The sequence below is a fragment of the Ascaphus truei genome, chromosome 18 (assembly GCF_040206685.1).
Source record: "Ascaphus truei isolate aAscTru1 chromosome 18, aAscTru1.hap1, whole genome shotgun sequence".
Lineage (NCBI taxonomy): Eukaryota > Metazoa > Chordata > Amphibia > Anura > Ascaphidae > Ascaphus > Ascaphus truei.
The window spans coordinates 41,045,837-41,060,162 of NC_134500.1; positions in this window are offsets into that span (position 1 = coordinate 41,045,837).

Genomic DNA, 14,326 nt, shown 5'->3' on the forward strand with positions numbered 1-14,326 from the left:
TACCTTGCTTGTTATCTTATTATAAAGCGGCGCAATTATGCCAAATTACACAATGGCACACAGACCCAGAGCTGAGAAGGTGGGTGGCACTGGAGAGGGAGATGTGCGCCCCACTGGAGTTTAGGGACTTAATTTGGTACCCAATATCAAGATTAAAGGACGTGAAAAGGCCGCTGGCCTCGGTACTCAACTCTGTGTCTGTCTGGGAAGTGGCTAAAGTTAGTTGCTCATTGACCTCAAAACACACTCTAATGGTCCCTTTGTATGGTAACCCAGATTTTGCTCAAGGGTTAGAAGGCAGTAATTTCACCCTATAGAGGCAGTTGGGGTTTGAGAGGTTGAAAGACCTGGAGGGGAGGAACGCTATCAAGTCATTTGACCAATTAAAGTCGGAAAAGGACATCCCCAACACAGAATTTCTTAGATACCTCCAGGTCTGGGCATTTTACACTAAGCACTCTGTGAGACCACCACTAACCAATTTTGAAAAGCTCTGTGTGCGGGGCTCCGACACACGGGGACTAATTTCTGCCTTATACAGAGAAGTGGTTGTCGCCGAAAGAGACGGTACACACAGACCCCGATTCATGACACAGTGGGAGACAGACTTGGCAGGGTCACTAGAAGACGAGGACTGGACGGAAATATTCAAGGCGGCTGCCAGTAGCTTGATTTGCATGACATTAAAGGAGAACTCATATAAGGTACTGATGAGGTGGAATCTCACTCCAGTTAGATTGGTTAAATTTGTCCCAGGATCTTCCCCGCTTTGTCCTAGACGGTGCGGGGAACGGGGGGACCTGGTGCACATGCTGTGGTCCTGTCCTCGAATCGCGCCCCTATAGTGTCAAATCAGAGATTGGTTGCAGAGGATTTTGGGCCTACCAATTCAGCTAGACCCGTGGCTATTCCTGTTAGGCAGGCCTACAAAGGAAGTATCGAGAACGGGAAACAAATTAATTGCACATTTTGCAACGGCCATGATGTGCGAGACCACAGCATTGTGGAATCAGGATGCAATTCCTTCATTAGAAACAATTCGAAATAGGATTTGGTTTGTTTGCCAGATGGAAAAGTTGACGAGTTTGGTTAACGACACTGGCCCAAATTTCCAAAAGGTCTGGTTGTCCTTGGCAGGCACAGACAGATATTCAGGGGGTGAGCAATGGCACCGTCTGGCTCTAATAGGAACATGTGAGTTCTCCTCTGATGGGCGGAGATGGACGGCGACAGGAGACTTGGAGGACGGCGGGAGGACCCCCAACGTGGACAATGAAGAAGGCAGGAATCCCCCTACCCGTGGTTACAGGGATATAGCGAAGAGCTAACTCAGGTCACCCACACATAAGGCGCCTCAGTGACCTCTCCTCCAAACCCCCCCCCCTTTTTTTCTCTTCCCCATTGTCTTTTCCTTCCCCTGTCTCTTATATGTTGTATGTCCGGGAATATCTCTACGGTGTGAGGATAGTGTTCAAATGTGTTAATGAAAATAAAGGAAAGCAAAGGATGCACTGTACCTGGAAGGTTGTTAGGAAAAAATATAGGGCAAACTCCAAAATAAATTTATCAAGGTGTATAATGAAACACCTACCTTCTGCCAAATATAGCCCATATTTCGCGCCAAAAGCTCTCAAAGATGTACTGCGCATGCGCACCAGTGCCGCGTCGCGCGGCCGAGACGCAGCACTATGCTCCACCCTATATTTTTTCCTAACAACCTTCCAGGTGCAGTGCATCCTTTGCTTTCCTTTAATTTCATTGCTTCAAGACATCAGTAGTGCACGCAGAGGAACACTCATCCGGCTTTGGCGCTACAGAATCCAGGATACCCCCAGGGCAAATAATGGGCATTAGCCCTCATTTTATTACTTGATACCCCTATGGGGATGTATGTATACTAAGGGTGGGATGTGCAAAACTGACCATCTTTTGCGGTAGTCAGGCAGACTGACCGCTAGGTCTTTATATTTATAAATACGATGATGCTACATATGTGAGCCTATGGACTAAATACAATTCCTATCTCTGGACTATCTTTTTCATTACAAATATGTATGTGTGCACACACGGTATTTGAGCATCGCACTATCCATTCTTCTTTCAAATGTGTTAAGACTGTCTGGAGTTACCAGAAATTGTTAAATTTACGAGATGTCTTTATGCCGTGTATTTAAAAACCAATAAAATTGAAGTTAAAAAAAAAATGAAACAGGGGCTCGTCTCTTGGCTGTTAGAGGAGGGGGCGTGTCGAGCCGTCTCAGGATGCCCCAAGGGTGGGACATATGAATCGACCAATGGGAAATGCACCGACATTCTGCCGCTTTCTATGGTCAACCCATTGCCACCTACTAGGCAGGCTCCACTAAGGCCCGGGCCATAGAGGTGTGGGGAGAGCGGAGGCGCGCTAACGCTGAGGCTCGCCTGCTTCAGTCAGCGCGATTGCACAGACTTGCAGGCCAGCCAGCGTGTGCGAAGGGAGCCGGGGGGAGGTGGTTGGAGGCGGGGCAGTGACATCGCTGGGCCAATCGCCCGTGACGCACTGATGTCAATGTCACGGCGCCGTGACGTTGACGCTGCTTATGGCTGATAGGATGTTTTCAGCCGACAGCGCGCTGAAAAACAGTTTGGCGCTCGGCTGAAAACTCCAAAGCCTGAGCACGCCTGCGGACGCTCGCGTAAGCCCCCTCTCAAGGCATCCTCATTGAGGATGCAGGGGCTCAGCGCTGACCGTCCGCACGCCTCAGCGCTGCTTGTCCATCTATGGACGCAGCCTAAGTCTGGCAGATCAGAGCGGCCTCCCTGCAAGGGGTCTCTGTTCTCCGGACTCAGTACTCCTCCCTGCCCCATCCACTTAGCACCCAGATACCTTTCAACATCCTGTCTCCCCTTTGAACTACGGACTCTAAGCAGACTTGCTGGCACCTTATGCAGATGCCCGAGCGGACTGCATAGAGCCTTAAAAGAAATGTATGAAACATATAAAAAATATTTTAATACATGGTGGACCTTAGAGAGGCTTGTGACTGTAGGCGACATAGGAATGAGATATCAGGGCTTGAAAACTAGGAGTGTGGGGGACACGGGGCAGCCCCAGTGTAATTCCACCTGCGTACCCGCATATATCATGCCTGCTCACCAGGTTGAATGAAGGTACTAACAGTAGCTCTGGTCCCCAAACTCCTGCAAACAAAAGAATTGCATTCTTACCAAATATCCCACCTAAAACTTATGCACAGCAAGTTTCACGATTCTGGGGTAAAGGGAACGTGGAAAGTGGAAAAGCAGGGCTCACTTTAACTCTGCATGTAACAATACCTGGCCCCTGGCTTATAGTGCTGGCTAATGGTCAGGTACCCACGGGACCCAAGGGTAACCATAGGGCTTAACCTTTATTATATAGCCTGGTTACCCTTGCCGGTCACACTCTGCACATGTAAGAAAGGCTTGATCTCAATCCCCAGACCCCAGTATGTGTGTATTTGTCTTTTGAGTTTGTTGTATTTCCGAGGTTTTTTTCAAATAAACCCCATTTTATTTCACTGCCTTATTTTGCCTATTGAATGATCCGGTATAAATGTGTTAAAAGACCTGGTCTCCCGTGACAGCGGCCCCTCCACAAGAAAGCGAACAGGGCCTCTGCGGATGTGAGGTGGAGCATTGAGGAATGTATTCCCGTTTTGGCGAGTGTAAGCGGGTTGTGATGTTGTGCGGTGCTGGCTCCGGCCAGAATAAATTCTCTTTATTGATTGATACCTCTATTTATTGATTGATATTCTCTTTATTGATTGCCTTGATACCGTGGTAACTTTCTGGTCTTCTGATAACTAAGGACACAGGTCTAAGATAAGATTCCAACTTGAGAGGCTGTGTGAGTGAAAAAAAAATATTAAATTAATAGAACAGCTTGATTTAGAAATGTAGTTCACAAAAGTAAGGAAGACCAAAGTGTTTCTTATTAATGTGTGTTATACATTTGTGTTTTGTTGCCTTTATTTTGGTGCTGCTGCCTTTTCCCCTGTATAGTTTTTGTATGGGACATGTGGCATCTGGCAGTTTCAGCCCCCACCTAAGTAAACATATATGTGTGATTTGAGAAGTGATGCTAGAGTCCTATTGATTTGGATTTAATTCACCAATTATATTTAAGGGAATCCACAAAACTTTTTTTTTAACACATCTGGGAGTTGAAACCTTTGTCTGATTCAGATCATGTGAAAAATCCAGGTTCCAGAATAGAGGTCAATTCTAAAGCAATACTGCCACCGTGTGGTCTTTGTTTGAATGGCAGATATCAAAGCGTTGGCGTCTTTTTACCGTCTCTTCATATATATCTGTTGCTTCCGAGACCATCAACCCGATGTTTTTTACACATGAAATGTGTGGTTGCATTTATGTTCGTAGATTCAAAAACAAAAAAAAAAACACGATCAATATGTATGTGATTTACAGTTGTGACAAAAGAATCAGAAAGTCACAAAAAATGCTAAAAAAAAAAAAAAAAAATCGTCCATTGTTTCCTTAACAAATGCTGATATATGAAGCCCAATATATGGGACTATTGAATGGAACATAGAATGAGTGACTATTATATGAAGCATTTGTTTTGGGGACTCTGTTTTAACAGCATAAATAACATGACAGCAATATAATATACACTAATTAATGCTTAAACATTGTCATTGATTTAGGTAAATATATAAAACAAAGGTAATCTCTTTTCTTAGCAGTAATAAATACAAGTAATGCGTTGATCAGATACATGTTCCTTTGCAGACTGTACAAATGTGTAATGTACACCATGTGTTTATGGAACAAACAAGCACTCATTTAAATCAGTCAAGTGCAGAGAAAGCTATATCAAACCGTTAAACTAATATTTGTAGATAGTTTGATTTATGTATGAGCAGTTCATAGTATACAGGGAGTATAGCAGAGTGTATATATCTCACGTGTACATGAAAAGGTCGTAGAAAATAGTAAATAAAGCGCTCTAACGAAATACGGTCACATACCTTGGGTAGTTCTGTTGTGAATTCTAACTTTCTTTAACCTGTTACCAATATTAAATCCGTCCCGTCAGAGAAAGTAACATGAAAACGGGTTAGAATAGGATGGAGGTGTAACCAGAGCTCTATACAGGAGAATGTGGGGAGAATGTGGGTGGCCCTTAAAAGGGCCTTTAGGTTAATTGTATGTGAATTCCGCCTCCGTTGGTAAGAAGTGTCACCGTTTAGCCTCCGAATCCGTACAGAGTGCGGCCCTGGCGCTTGAGCGCATACACCACGTCCATAGCGGTGACTGTCTTCCTCTTGGCGTGCTCGGTGTAGGTGACCGCGTCCCGGATCACATTCTCCAGGAAAACCTTGAGCACCCCACGGGTCTCTTCATAGATAAGGCCGGAGATGCGCTTCACTCCTCCTCTGCGAGCCAGGCGGCGGATCGCTGGTTTGGTAATGCCTTGGATATTGTCACGAAGAACCTTCCTGTGCCTCTTGGCACCGCCTTTCCCGAGCCCTTTTCCTCCTTTGCCGCGACCAGTCATTCTTAAAACTTGAAGAACTACAATAAGCTAATGAGGTAACAGCTGTGCAGCTGCTGCTTATATGCAGTATGGGCGGACCTGATTGAAAACCACACACACAACCTGAGGGGAGGAATGTGAATTGCATTTTTTGAATTTACCTGATTTTGATTGGCTGAAAAAGGTCTTTAAGCTGATTGGCTCAGTGAAAGACGTTAATGTTTAAAAAAATAAAGGCGCGCGGCAATGGGATTGGTTGAGAGTTTATCTGCATAAACAGTGATCAGATTTGCTTTGCTAGTATGGCACAACTCACGTGAACCAATTTGTGTGTTATCTATTTCATTTATGTAATTAGATAGTGTCTACATCTATATATTTGTAAATGTAATTCATGTTTAATGTTTTAGATTTCTATGATCAACTACATTCATCAGTATTTGTATATGTCACCCTCTTAAGAAAAACTGTTTTATGAATTTGATTTGACTTCTCATGGACCCCATCATGAGGTGACACGTGGAAGAAATGCAGACCGGGGTAAGAAGTACAGCAAACACATATCCTCCCAGTAGGAATGTCTGAAGTTGACAATTACTCCACAGGGTGGCAGTGCTGCTTCCAAATCCAGCTATAAGCAAACAGACACCAGACAGTGTGTTGGCTATAAAGGTACAATACCGAATAAGAACATGTGTTGGAAAGGGAAAAGGGAGTCGAAGTATTTGGCAAGGTAACACCCTCAGACTAATTAAACATAGTCAAATAATGCCACAACATCATTGCAAAGCGAAAACTAAAAATAGGTTACATGCATTTATCCCTAACCACTTTGCTGTTTGATGTGTGTGTTGTGAGCCCTTGTAGAGGTTACATGGATACACAAAATGTATATAATTACTCATTGATAAACTATAGAATACATTATTAATAAGGATAAAATAAAAAAAAATTCCATATACTTTATAAAACATGAATATAAATGTGTTTCTGCAATTATATCTGCGTTAAACAAAGAAAAAAGAAACAACAACTCAAACTATAAGCAATGGTGTATCTCTTAATATAATATGTTTAAATGAATAAATACATGTGTATACATTTGGGAGGGAGTGGCTCAGCGAGTAAAGACACTGACTGGCACTGAGATTGGTTCAATTTCCAGTGTCATCTTGTGACCTTGGGCAAGTCACTTTATCTCCCTGTGCCTCAGGCATCAAAAACATAAAGTGTGAGCTCCACAGGGCAGGGGCTGTGTCTCCAAAATGCTACGTAAAACTAGCAGTTCTAGACAAGAACAAACACGTATTATTATTATTATTATTATTATTATTATTATTATTATTATTATTATTATTATTATTATTACTACATTGTAAGCTCTTCGGAGCAGGGACTCCTTTTCCTAAATATTACTTTTATGTCTAAAGCACTTCTTCCCTTTATGTGTTTTTGTATTATTTGTTATTTATATGATTGTCACATGTATTACTGCTGTGAAGCGCTATGTACAGTACATTAATGGCTCTATATAAATAAAGATGAATGAAGGAACAAAGGGCACTGCGGATTTGAACAAAATAAACTCATTTATTGAGCCAACACGACGTTTCGACCTAAGTGGTCTTTTTCAAGTGACAATGGCATAAATACATTCCACAATAGTAACATATAAATAGTGCCCCAAATCCCCACAATGCAGCCTGTCCAATTAGTGTAGATGAAGTTCATATGCTGAGACAGTCCCTTTAGCCAATCTCCAATCTGTGCTCCTTTACACCAGCTGTTGGTGCTCCACGTTAGATTAATCTAACGTGGAGCACCAACAGCTGGTGTAAAGGAGCACAGATTGGAGATTGGCTAAAGGGACTGTCTCAGCATATGAACTTCATCTACACTAATTGGACAGGCTGCATTGTGGGGATTTGGGGCACTATTTATATGTTACTATTGTGGAATGTATTTATGCCATTGTCACTTGAAAAAGACCACTTAGGTCGAAACGTCGTGTTGGCTCAATAAATGAGTTTATTTTGTTCAAATCCGCAGTGCCCTTTGTTCCTTCATTCATCTGTCTTGGACTGATTGCAGGCTTTCGTGCAAACACTGGAGCACCGGTAATTGTATGTTTTTCTATTTTTGAGGTGTGCAGCATCACTCTATTTGTTCTGGTCTATATAAATAAAGACATGCATACATACATACATACATACATACATACATACATACATACATACATACATAACATATGAAAATGCCCTTCCCCTCAATACCCGACTAGCACCCTTTCTATCCACCTTTAAGACACAACTTAAGACACACTTGCTTAAAGAAGCGTATGAATAGCACTGTGGATATTCTGAACACAGGATACATAAAGCTTGGCCCCCTGCAGACGCACTTACCAGAACTCCCTCCTACTGTCTCTGTACATTCTCCCTACCTACCAATTAGACTGTAAGCTCCTAGGGGCAGGGTCTCCTCTTCCTTAATGTTACTTTTTTTGTCTAAAGCACTTATTCCCATGATCTGTTATTTATATTATCTGTTATTTATTTGATTACCATGTGTATTACTTCTGTGAAGTGCTATGTACATTAATGGCTCTATATAAATAAAGACATACATACATACATACGAAAAACAACAAAAATAGTGTACTTGTAAAGACAACACAAGTTAAATAAAATATACAGTGGACATTTTGGGGCTGTGATTTTCAACTGGGTTCCACGTGCCCCCCTCAGGGGTTCCTCGGCTGCCAGGGGGGGGAAGGAGCTTGGAAACCACTCCCAGCTGTCCCTGTTCCGGCGGTGCGACGGCTCCCCTGTTCAGCAGTCGCCTCCCGGTCACTGTGACCCTTCCTCTCCCTCCTATCGTTGCTGGTTATCGCATTCAACTTCCATCAAACAGGAGGAGGGAGCTGCGGACCGGCTCAGCACCGCAGGCCCCAAGGTGACAGACTGAACAATTGCACTGCAATGCTTTTGCTGAAACTAGAGGCTATTGCCCTTTATCTTCCTTTATGCAGAGAAAAGGACATTTCATGAGTCAGCGACGCTCTCCCTCTTGTACCTACTGCAAACCTATCATTTGTGCTTTTAGCTAAATCAATATTAAAAAAAACAGCAGCGCACAGCCAAGGGAGCCAGGATGAAATTGTAATAACCCTCTGGTTACAGCTCCTTTGTGTGCTGTTTCATTAATAAATATATTTTTTTATTACAATTTCAACCTGGCTCCCTTGGCTGTGTGCTGCTGTTTTTTCATATTTCTTTACCGGGACTCTTCAATTTGCAGCTGATCAGGCCACACAATGACAGTAAGAGGCTATAGGAGTGGATAAGGATTGATATCTATGCAAATTAAGCAAAAAGAAAAAACTCAAGAAGAAATGTGAATATTTTTGCCTTATTGATGAATGCAGTGCATATGCACCTCCAATGAGGCTGCAGCAGTGTGGGACATCATCATTGACTATTTCCTTCAGGAGGGTTTTTTACCAAGATGTCTCACTAATCTCACCACACTACCCACTCCATGCAAGAGTTTTCTTTTTCTGTCTGTTTATCTTTGGGCATTATCATTGAATTATTGTGTTCCAGAACTATTAGAGCAGGGGTGCATAAACTGGGGGGCACAAAACAATTTTTGGGGGGCGTGGGGGTTGAAAAGGTCCAGTGCTCTACCCCAAGGCATTTAAATTAAATGCCGGGGGATTGCGTGAGGCCTCTGCAACTGAACATACTGAGATTCAGCTGGCTTCAGATGATGCATTGTCATGGCAACGCAGCTTCAAATGACGCTGTGGGGTCACATGATATCACATCACATGAACCTGGCATCATTTGACACTGACTGGAAGGTAAGGAGGGGGGGGGGGTCGCAGAAACAGAAGTTGGGTCTTAAAGGTGGATAGAGAGGGTGCTAGTCGGGTATTGAGGGGAAGGGCATTCCAGAGGTGTGGGATAAAGGGGATATAAATCCTCTCACCTGACCGATAAAACAGGAGCACAGCAGGCTGGTGTACATGAACTGCTGTGCTGTGAGGTTAACAATATGTATCAACCAATCACCCACCCTGTCACCGTAGTACTGTAACCCGGTGTGAAAGGGTTACTGTGTTGTGAGGTTGATCACAGCTGACTGTTGGTACGAATCCACGGCAAGCAGATACTGCAGTGAGCGACTGAACAGCTTCCTGCAGAGACAGCCCGGGATTTGTAACAAAGGGATTAGACACAGTATGCAATTGTAGCAAATGAGTGGCTATGTATCAAGTGTTCTATTCCAGCGCAGGCAAAGTTAACAAGGTAATTAACCATGACACTAACTCTTGCATGCACTGTCCCCTACATCAGCATTGATCATTTTATATCGATGCTGATGTGCTCGAGGACATGCCTAAATCTAACACAGCAATGAAAAACAAAAGTCCCTTAATTACGAAAGAGAGCCTGCAATGCTCTATAGCTGCACACAGGATTGTAGTGATAGTAAATACTATATGAACGCTGGGACTCCGCAAATTGAGATCAGTATCAATGTATGTTGCGGTAACAATGATTGCGTCCCGCGTGTGTGGGGGAGTATGGCCAACGCGCGCGTTTCACGTAAGAACGCATCTTTAGGGCTCGCAACTCACGTTTAATGCTGTTTCATTTTAAACCCCTATATTTTATATTTGTTGATGACATTAAAGAATGATTTTAACACAGTTACATTACTCCTTCTGTGATTGAGTGCTCCTTCACTAGGTTTCCTTTTTCTCTTAGCTTATGATTCTCGATTGAACACAACAAGGAGGGCAAAATAAATTGTAATTTATTTCCTTAATAGACAAACACACGACAACCTCAGAATACACTTAATACAACACTTACTGGGATGGGGAACAAAATAAATTGTCCTTTGCACGAAAGCTGCAGAAATAAAGTCTCTGGCATAAAGTTCTTTTGCCTAGGTCGCAAGTTGCCAACCTAATAACTCGGCCAAATGAAGAAAGTTCGTAGTAGTTGGTTAGAATTTGTTAGAGAGACACCAGGGCTAACGAATTCCGGAGCTTGGGGTAAATCTTTGGTTGCGATGTTATTAACCCCTTGCGTCCTTGAGCTGCTACCGCTGTAGGCGAACAGAACCTTGTGCAAAGATTGGTTACAGTTTAGTTATAGGTGGAGCGGTTCAGGAGACATGTGGGTGTGATAGGTGATTAGAGGATGTTGATATGCAGCTAGGTGTGATGACTCAGGAGATTCCTTCCTCTCCTTGTCCCTCTCTCACATCTCCTGTCACCCTTTGTACGCCTTCCCACTCCTCTCCTTCACCTTCTACCTCTCTCCCCTTGCCGCAGCACGTTCCCCGCAGGTCCCGCATACCCACGCGCTCCCTTAACCCCTGCCTTGATCCTCCCCGCTCCCTCTCCCCAACGGTAGCTCCTTTACCTTCCCCTGTGGTGCCATCCGTCCCATTGCCTCCTCCTCGCGTGGTGCTCGTGGCGCGGCGTTCCACGTGCCTGGTGACGTGTCCGGTGCGTGCACCCCCTCAGCCCATGGAGGACGCGCGTGCATGCTCCTCCCTGCCTTTGCTGGCCATCGCGCGGGCACCCTCCGCTTGGCTCCGTCCCCCTCCTGCGATCTTCCCCTGCTCAGTGCAGGCCGTGCCTGTGTGGCAACCTGTGCGCGCGCATCCCCAGGTTACAGGGGGCGCACGCACAGACTCTTCTTATCAGTTTTCCCCTGTCTCCGCCTCCCAAGCTGTACAGGCCATTCCCCTGACTGCCCCTTCTGTCTCCTCCTCTTCTCCCCCTGACCTATCTCCTGCTTCTCCCACTGCTCTCTCTACTCCTCCCCTCTCTGTCATTGGTGCACCTTCCTTTATAAGCCCTGCCTGTCCACCTCTTCCTCGCTTTGCATAGTTCCTGTTTCCCTGTGTGTACCTGACCTATGCTGTGCTCCCTCTGTGCTCCTGTGATTACCTCCTCCTGTGTTACTTTGGATTTCCCTGGCTTTGACTCCTGCTTACCCTGGACTACTCTGCTCTCTGGTATCCCTTTGAACCCTGCTACACATACGACTCCGCTGACCTCTGGCTTCCTAGGACCTGGCTTGCCCTCTGACGACTCAACCCTCTGGATCCCTGAAAATTGGCAAACGGACACGACTATTCTCATGGACATTCCCCAAGCATTGCAAGTATACTCTAACAACTCTTCCAACAGGCCCAGCAACGCTATACCAAACTCCGGGCTTGCTCCCACTGCTGTGGGTGTGTGGTATCATACCGTTCCCACCTCAGTACTGGGGTCTAGCTTGGTCTGCGAGCATACAGGCGTGACACTAGGGAGCGGTGCAGGAAACAGGTGGGAGTGATAAGGAGATCAGTGGATGTTGACACGCAGCTAGGGGGCGGTGCACACTTGTCACGTGTCAGTGATGCAAAGTACCATCACGTGACGAGAATGTGAGGTGGGGCCAGATCCAGTGTGGTCATGAATACCTCTCCGTGCGTGCTCACGTGGTGATGTCAACGGAGGTTCCTAAAGCTGTAGGTAAGGAGGGAGTGTGCCTCAGGGGACGCGTTCCCCGATTCCTTACACTAGGCTTGGGGGGCTGCTTCTCGGTGGAGCAGAGCCATTGTCACCCCAGACACTGCCTCACCTACTCCACAATGTGTATGGGACTGGCAAAGCCCCATGGCGTGATTCCCATTGGCCAGCTCAAATCTACCGCTTGCCGACATCTCACTCCCCTGTGGGGGTCTAAGATGCCTAGACAAACCTCCCTCCTCTGATTGGTGCAGACGGATGAGCCCTCATCTTCTCATTGACTGCACCGCCACAATCCATGCTGTGGCTGGTCGGCGGCCTCTGCTCCATGTTAAGAATAGCCGTCGAGGGCTATGTAAGGAGTGGGGCCAATCAGGGAACCAGAACATCTCTGGAGTCGATTGGAGACACGACTGGTGGGTTTTTCAAAAGTGCTCTGTGGGAAACAGAACTGCACTTGATGGGGAAGCGCCGGGGAAGCCAGCGCAAATTTGGAGTTGATGGGAGACATGGCTGGTGGGGGATTCAAAAGTGCTTTGTGTAAAAGAGCACTGAGAAGTGGGAAGATGATGTTTGGGGAAAGCCTACAGAAGCAGGCCCCCGCACCTGGTTGAGGCTAGTTTCTTACTCCAGGCCCCCAGTTGGTTAGTGTTTCACTGTGTTCATGTAATTTGTGTGTTTTCTAGCTTGCCAGAATTAACTTTTGTTTATTCAATTATTGTATCATGTCTGGTGATAATGATCCCGGTGCTTTAGGTGTTAAAAGTTCCTGTCCCCTGTTACAAGAATAACCCTCAACATTAACTGTCCAGTCATGAGTTTCATCCCATCATGTTTCAGTAATGCCTATAATATCATACTGCTTCCTGGAAGCTATTAATTATGAATTCAAGCTCACCCATTTTATCTGTCAGGTTTCTTGCATTAGCAACACGTATGTAAAAAAAAAAAAATACATATATAGTTCTCCTGGCTACTAAGTCTGCCATCTCTGGCATTAAGTCCTGGTAAAAGCAAGCTTGCCAGGAGTTATCATGGGTTTTCCCCACTCACAGTAGCTTCTTGATTGACATGGGAGACGGTGGGACAAGGCCTGTGTGTGTCCAATCATTGGATTCAGACATGATACTTACTTCCCTTGTACTTAAGGCGCTGCACTGCAAAATTTAGTCAGTGCCTCTACCTCAATGAGAGAGGCTGGTCTACCCTAGCAACTGTGCAGGGCTCTGCCAAATTTATACTCCCTCCCCTAGGGGAGTGGAGAGGGAGACTATACACTTTACTCACCAGGCAGTAACGGAAGATCATGGACTGCTTCAGGTGCCCTTGGCCTGGAGTGGAGGTCCAGAGTACATCCTGAGGTTGAAGCCCCAAGAAGTGAGCTGTGTATGCTGTAACATCTGCCAGTGCACTGAATAAACTGATCCTGTTTGCAGTCTCAAGCAGTAGGATATATTTCAATCTATCAGGGGGAGTGGAAGTGAGTTCTCCTGCAGGAATTGTCTCCACATCCATGGAGCTTGCAAGAGATGGAGGCGCTGACACAGAGAGAGAATCAGATCCAACCCCAGAAGCCTGTTCTTTGTTCCTCCACAACATCGCAGGAGACTGACATCTACTGTAGGCCAGCAGGTATGCACCACACCACGTAGTAGTGAAATCTCCAGAGGGTGGGGAAAACATTGCAACACATACATAGTGCAAACGTGTAAAAAAATGGCAAATAATGTTCTAACGAGTGATTGCCCACTCGTGGTGTTGGTGATTTTCAAACATTTGTGTAGTATACAAATCTGGTTCTGAAGGAAGTAACAGGAACCCTCACAGATCATAAAACAAAGAAGAAAAAATGCAGTGCAACACAATTTAATATAGCACAAACAAGAGCAAGACGCTGAATCCTGACAGGAGTGGAAGCTGCACTAGGCAAGCTATTTCAGAGATGCCGGGCACATAGTCTATCTAGGCCAAAGCCAATGTAGAGGGAGAAAGGGGGTGGCCCGGTATTAAAGGGGTTGCACCCCATTTGGCCATCCCCTGACCCCACCAGGGAGACAAGGGGTTAACGGGGCTGCAGTCCAGAAATGTGGTTTAACCCTTGTTATAGCATGAAAATGTATATTCCCCTGTCCCCATGCTTTATTGTTATATCTTGTTATATCAGTGTCTGCATCACACACACACTGGGATCCATCCGGGAGGGCAAGGGTTAATAGTTCTTTAGTGATTATAGCCCTTTGTGTAATTTTCCCGCCTTTTCA